This window comes from Suricata suricatta, chromosome 1 (genome assembly GCF_006229205.1).
Source record: "Suricata suricatta isolate VVHF042 chromosome 1, meerkat_22Aug2017_6uvM2_HiC, whole genome shotgun sequence".
NCBI lineage: Eukaryota > Metazoa > Chordata > Mammalia > Carnivora > Herpestidae > Suricata > Suricata suricatta.
Window position 1 is genome coordinate 1,151,047 of NC_043700.1, and position 5,988 is coordinate 1,157,034.

The 5,988-nt window shown below is 50.7% G+C and overlaps 1 protein-coding gene across 2 annotated transcripts in view; it reads right to left on the minus strand.

Annotated features, from left to right (window-relative positions):
* LOC115287128 (zinc finger protein 14-like) overlaps positions 1-5,988 on the minus strand; it is a 119,907-nt gene that overhangs the window by 88,490 nt on the left and 25,429 nt on the right. The window contains exon 1 of one of the 2 annotated variants that reach the window (XM_029933389.1): positions 5,280-5,367. The exons of the other annotated variant lie outside the window; for it this stretch is intronic. The gene's annotated coding sequence lies outside the window, so the exon portion shown is untranslated. Of the gene's footprint in view, positions 1-5,279; positions 5,368-5,988 lie in introns of those variants that run through there. 2 annotated transcript variants of the gene reach the window in all.

Genomic DNA, 5,988 nt, shown 5'->3' on the forward strand with positions numbered 1-5,988 from the left:
GGTGAGGCAGCAAGTGCTGACGCAGAAGCTGCAGCCGGTTGTCCAGAGGATCCAGCTGAGACACTTCAGCAGGTGACCAGCAGCTTTCAGCTTGGAAAGTCTACTGGGAGCCTGCTGTTGGAAGAAGATGCCATCCAGGACTTCATCGCCAGGGAGACGTCAGTGGCCGGCTTCACGGCTGCAAAGGACAGACTGACTCTCCTGTGAGGAGCCGGTGCAGCTGGTGACTAAGTTGAAGCCAATGCCCGTGTTCCATCCCGAAAATCCAGGGGCCCTTCAGAATGATAGTAACTCTACCCTGTCTGTGCTCCTTCAACAGACAAAGGCTGGATGGGAGCACACAGGTTTAGAATGTGGGCTGCTGAGTATTTTAAGTCCACTGTTGAGACGTACTGCTCAGAAAAAAACATCCTTTTCACAATATCACCGCTCACTGACAGTGCACCTGGGCACCCAGAGCTGGGACGGACATGGACAGTGAGATGATTGTAGTTTTCATGCCTGCTGACGCGGCATCCATTCTGCCCAATGGCAGGGGCAGTGGGCTCTCAGACCTATGGATTGAAGACCCAGAACATTGAGAAATTATACAGGAGAAAAGTTTAAGATCTCTGTAGCAAAAAAAAAAAAAAAAAAAAAAAAATCCAAAAACAGATATGCGTTTTCCCTCTTTAAATTGTAGGCACAGATTTTGTCAAAATGTTTATTTATTTGTGATAAAGAGAGAGAGATAGAGAGAGAGAGAGAGAGAGCGCGCGTGCAAATAGGAAGAGAGGGAGACACAGAATCAGAAGAGGCTCCAGGCTCTGAGCTGTCAGCACAGAGCTCAACATGGGGCTCGATCCTTGAACCGTGATATCATGGCCTAAAGTCGGACACTTAACTGACTGAACCCCCAAGCGCCCTCAGGCACAGTTCTAAATATGACATAGTTGAATAAATCCTGAAAATATTTGTTACAAAAGAAAAGTTGTTTCAAAAAACGTGTGTTCAGAGACTGTGGTTCTGAGAAAGTAGAGAAATGATAGTGGCAGTCGTTCGCAATGAGATCTGGAGAAGATCCATGAGAGAACAGACAAGTGCAAACGCCCTGAGACGGGCCAAGCAGGCAGGACCGTGAGCTGGCAAGTGCGTCTAGGCCCTGGGATAGAGCGTCACAGTAACACCCCTCGGTGACAGCTAGTAAGCTGTGCTTCAATATTTATTACAGATCATTTGTTTTGTGCTGTTTTCATTATTGGCAAAAAGTATTAAAATCAGTTTGTGCAATGTTTAGGCAAACAAAAGACAACATGGAAGCTTCTTTGTGAAAGGAAAATGGGTAGAAGCATTAAGATACAATTACTGAGACAGAGCTCCTCATATTTATCCCAAAATAATGATATCTGAGCCAGAGTGGAGAAGGCAGACCCTGAACTTAAAGTAGTAACACAGAGATACTTGAATTTGATCTGATATAGTTTGCTTATTCCTGTTTCCTTTTATCATTAATTATTACTATTATTTAATGTTTTATTTATTTTTGAGAGAGAGAGAGAGGGACTGGGGTAGGGGCAGAGAGACACAGAACCCAAAGCAGGCTTGAGGCTCCAAGCTGTCAGCACAGAGCCCAAAGTGGTGCTCGATCCCACGAACTGTGAGATCCTGACCTGAGCTGACGTCGGCTCCGTAACTGACTGAGCCCCCAGGCGCCCAAAGGCAAGCTTCCTTGATGGAAGCTCAAAATGACTGAGAGACAGCTGCTATGTCCAGGTGCCAGGAAGAGGCAGAGCAGCTTAAGGTTTCAATAAGGGAGTGGTGGCTCATCTGAAGTCCTGCATCCTGATTTTTGTCTCGGTTACGCATTCTCAGTGTCAACTTTCAGTAACAGGACAATTGTCGTTCAGATGCGAGAGGAGATTATCTTCAACCTCTCAGGGTGGTCATCCTTTTGAGTCTTTACAGATCACCAAAGTGATCTCTCATGTGTTGAATCCGCTGACATCACCCATCACTGGTCTGCATGCCATGAAAGCACCCATAACCCCCAGCAATGACCAGCGAGTGCATCTCAGCAAATGCTACCTGTGGTCTGTGTGTGCGTGCTCTGCGGACATGCGTTCACGGAGCTCTTTCCTCAGAGACTTTTGATAACACGCAAAGAGTCACACATGAAAAAGCCCATGCAGAAGTCAGAATTCACATAATTATGTGAAAAAATTTGTATCCTCAATGAAAAGTAGTTTAAGAATAATTTTCATTATAATAAACAGTACTTATGTAGGGATGAAGTTTTTCCTGGAAAAAAAGGACCCAGGAAAACAGAGACTTAGAGACACGGTACAGAGTTTGGTTTCCTCAAGACACCCACCTTATGGGCTTAGCTTCTCATGGGGAGATATGCACCCCACATAGACCCAAGACAACTCACTCCATCGGATGTGGAGCCTCCCAAGTACATATTACGTATTCACCTCAACATTGAACATTTGATGGAGAAGGTGGTCTGGAGGCTGCATGTGTCACACAGACAGAATTCCGTCGTTTGACTCCTAGGTAAGCAGAGAGGGATGAGAACCAAGCAGAGAGTCCAAACGTCAAGGCCACTTAACCACCAATGGTGTAAAGTCCTGGCTCCTTAATCAGAGTCCACTTCCCAGCAGGTCTGAGCAGAGGAAGCTGAGCCCAGGGGATGGAGATTCGGAGACTTGGAAGAGCACTGCGTCCCCTTCTTTATAGGAAGTCCATAGTGGTTACTGTTCTGTTACCTAACAGAAATAGATCTTGCACATTCTGAAGTGCTTTGAATTCAAATACTGATATTAAATCAACTCACAAGTTTTGAGAAAGAGGGCACTGGGTGGCTCAGTTGATTCAGCATCTGACCTCGAGTCATGATCTCATGTTTCCTGAGTTCGAGCCCCACGTTGCGCTCTTTGATGTCAGCACGAAGCCCACTTCAGATCCTCTTTCTCTGTCTTTCTTGCAGTCCCTCCCCTGTGGCTCACCCTCTCACAAAAATCAACATTAAAAAAAAAATGTTTCAAGAAAGAGGAGTGTTTTCTCTTGTAAATATTCTTGGAGAAGTTATTCAGCATGAGTAGTTGGAATCAGGTACTGTCAAATTCCAAACGGGATCACATTATCCAAAGGAAATATAAAAAAGAGATGCTAACTTACACTTTCATGTTAAAGTTCATGAAGGGTACACTGGAGCACCTGGGGAGGCTCAAGAGGTTGAGTGTCCCGCTCCTGATTTCAGCTCACGTCATTATGTCACAGTCCATGAGTTCGAGACCCACATCCGGCTCTGTGCTGACATAGCAGAGCCTGCCTCGGTACTCTGTCTCCCTTTCTGCCCCTCTGCTGCTCATGCTCTCTCTCTCTCAAAATAAATACATAAAACTTTTAAAAGGTATTAATGAAGCTACTGAAATTTGAAAATTCAATTTGATTGCTAATTTTTAATGTTTACGGTGTGAAACCTAGTAATGTGAAACCCCCCTAAAATGGAGTGGGGAGATGCGGCAGGGAAAACTTTCACAGCCTACAAAGCAGTCCATTGCAGACTCAACAGGAAGAAGGACTGGACCCTTTGGGCACCTGACCTCGCACGTGGACACTACTCTCCAACTCCAGCAGGAGGAAGGGACTCGTCCTCAGGACACAAGGTCAGCCAGTGAGAAGCCACCACACTTCAAAGGCTCAGTTCATTCCAATGGACTTGTAGTTCACAGCAACCTTCCCAAATTATCCCTTTTCTCCTTAAATAAGTATACCTCTCCTTTGTTCCTGTATTTCCTACAGTTTTTCTAAAGCATGCTTGTCCCGGATTGCAATTCTCTTTCTCTTTTATTCATTCCCAAAAAACTCCATCAGTTTCTGATAAAATAACAGGAAGTTCTACTTTTTTTTTTTTTTTTTTTTAGAGGGAGAAAGCGAGAGAGAGACAGAGAGACACAGAGAGAGAATGCACTCTCGAGCAGAGAAGGGAATAAGAGCACAGGGAGAGAATCCAAGCACTCTCCACGCTGAGCTTGGAGCCTGATTTGGGGCTCGATTCCATGACCCTGACATTAAGACCTGAGCTGAAATCCAGAGCCAGACGCCCACCAACAGAGCCACCCAGGCGCCTCCTGGCAGTTGTGTTCAAGGTTAACAATAGCAAACAAGAAACATCGCTCAGATATCAAATGTCCTCAGATATTGAAAAATTACTTTTTCATTAATTAAAAGCAAAATTTTCGTATTTCCTAAGTGGTACCCATTACATAAGCCTCATTCATTTTCTCAACTTGACATAAAACATTAAGAAATAAAAAACAAAGACAGTGATTAGAATATCCCATACTTCCTGGGCGCCTGGGTGTCTCAGAGGGTTGAGAATCAGACTCTTGACTTGCACTGAGATCATCATCCCAGGGTCTGCGATACAGCGCTGCATGGGCTCCCGCGCTGGGTGTGCAGCCTGCTTGGGATTCTGTCCCTCCCTCTTCCCCTCCCGCACTTGCACTGTCTCTAAATACAATAAAAAGAAAAATAAAATAATATCCCATACTTATAAAAGAAATCTTCAGATAGCTCTGGGAGTCGCCCCAGGAAAAAAACGTCAAACTGTAACTTACACTGACAACTTAACGACCCAAAGCGATTCTCAGTGGCACCCAAGCTTCTCCCCAGGTCCCGGACCCTCAGCATCCAGCTGAGGCCCCACCGCTCCGGGCCAAGTCCCGCCTCTCCCGCCGGCTCTCCGCCACCAGCACAGAACTCGCCTGCCCTGTTCGGTCCACTAACTTGTGCCAAACGCGGCCGCCACTGCCGCCGCCGGGATCCCGCGGGGCCCGCGCCCCCAGCCGGGCGTGTCTAGCCAACTGGGGCTGTGCACAGAGCTGTCACCCTAACGGGGACACATCCGCGCGTTCACTGCAAGAGGCTCCGGGGCGCTGAGTCTCACCTGGAACTGCCCAAAACAGTCCTGGCAGGTAGGGAAGCAGCAGCCGGCTACTACGGACACGAAGCGCCCCCCGCCCCCCAACCCCACAGGAGCAACCAACCTGCCGGCACGTGGGATGGAAGGAGAGGCGGGCCAGGAAAGGCTGGGCAGAGCCGGGCGTGACCACGCCCCCAAGCTGCGCCCGCCCCAACTCGGCTTCCCCGACTCCGCCCCAATGTGCGTCCGGCACAGGCCTCGCCCCTCCTCTGACGTACCGTTCCCGTTTTTCGCTCCCCTTCCCTAGGCCCCACCCCACGCTGGCCTTGTCCTGCACCGGCCCCTCAAGTCGTTGAGGCACACCACTCACCCTCCCTAGCACCCGCCTCACGGTGAACGCGCTTTACGCCGGTCCAGACTCTCCGTCCGGCCCCCCACGGCTTACGCTACGCCCCGCTCATTCTCCCAAGGCCCCGCCCCACGCTGGTCACGTCCTACGCCGGTGCCGTCCCTCTGCTGACGCCCCGTCCCAGCTCTACCTCCCTAGGCCACGCCCCACGCTGGCCAGGTCCTACGCTCGCCCCGCCCCTCCGCTGACCCCCCGTTCCCGGTAACCCTGCCTCGGTCCCGCCTCGCGCTGCACGCGTCTCGCGTCAGCCCCGCTCCTCCGCTTCTGCCTTTTTCCGGTCTGAGTCCAACCTCCCTGTCCCCGTGTCACGCTGCCCACGTCCTCACCGGCCCTGCCCCTCGGCTTTTGTCCCGTTCCCGCTCGCCCGCGCTAGGCCCCGCCCCACGCTCGCCACGCCCTACACCAGCCTCGCCCCTCAGTGGACGCCCCGTCCTCGCTCTCGACTCACTCTTCCTAGGCCCCAACCCGCGCTAGCCCCCCGCAAAACGACCCCTCCAGGTTTCAGCTCACTCTCCCCGAGTAACGCCCCACGCCGGGTACGCGCTGTGCCGGCCCCGCCCCTCCGCCGACCACTCCTCGGGGCTCTCCTGACCGTCTCCAGTCCCCGCGCCACGCCGCTTCCTCACTCGGGTCCTGGATTGTGGCGCTTCACGCCCCCGCCCGCCTCACC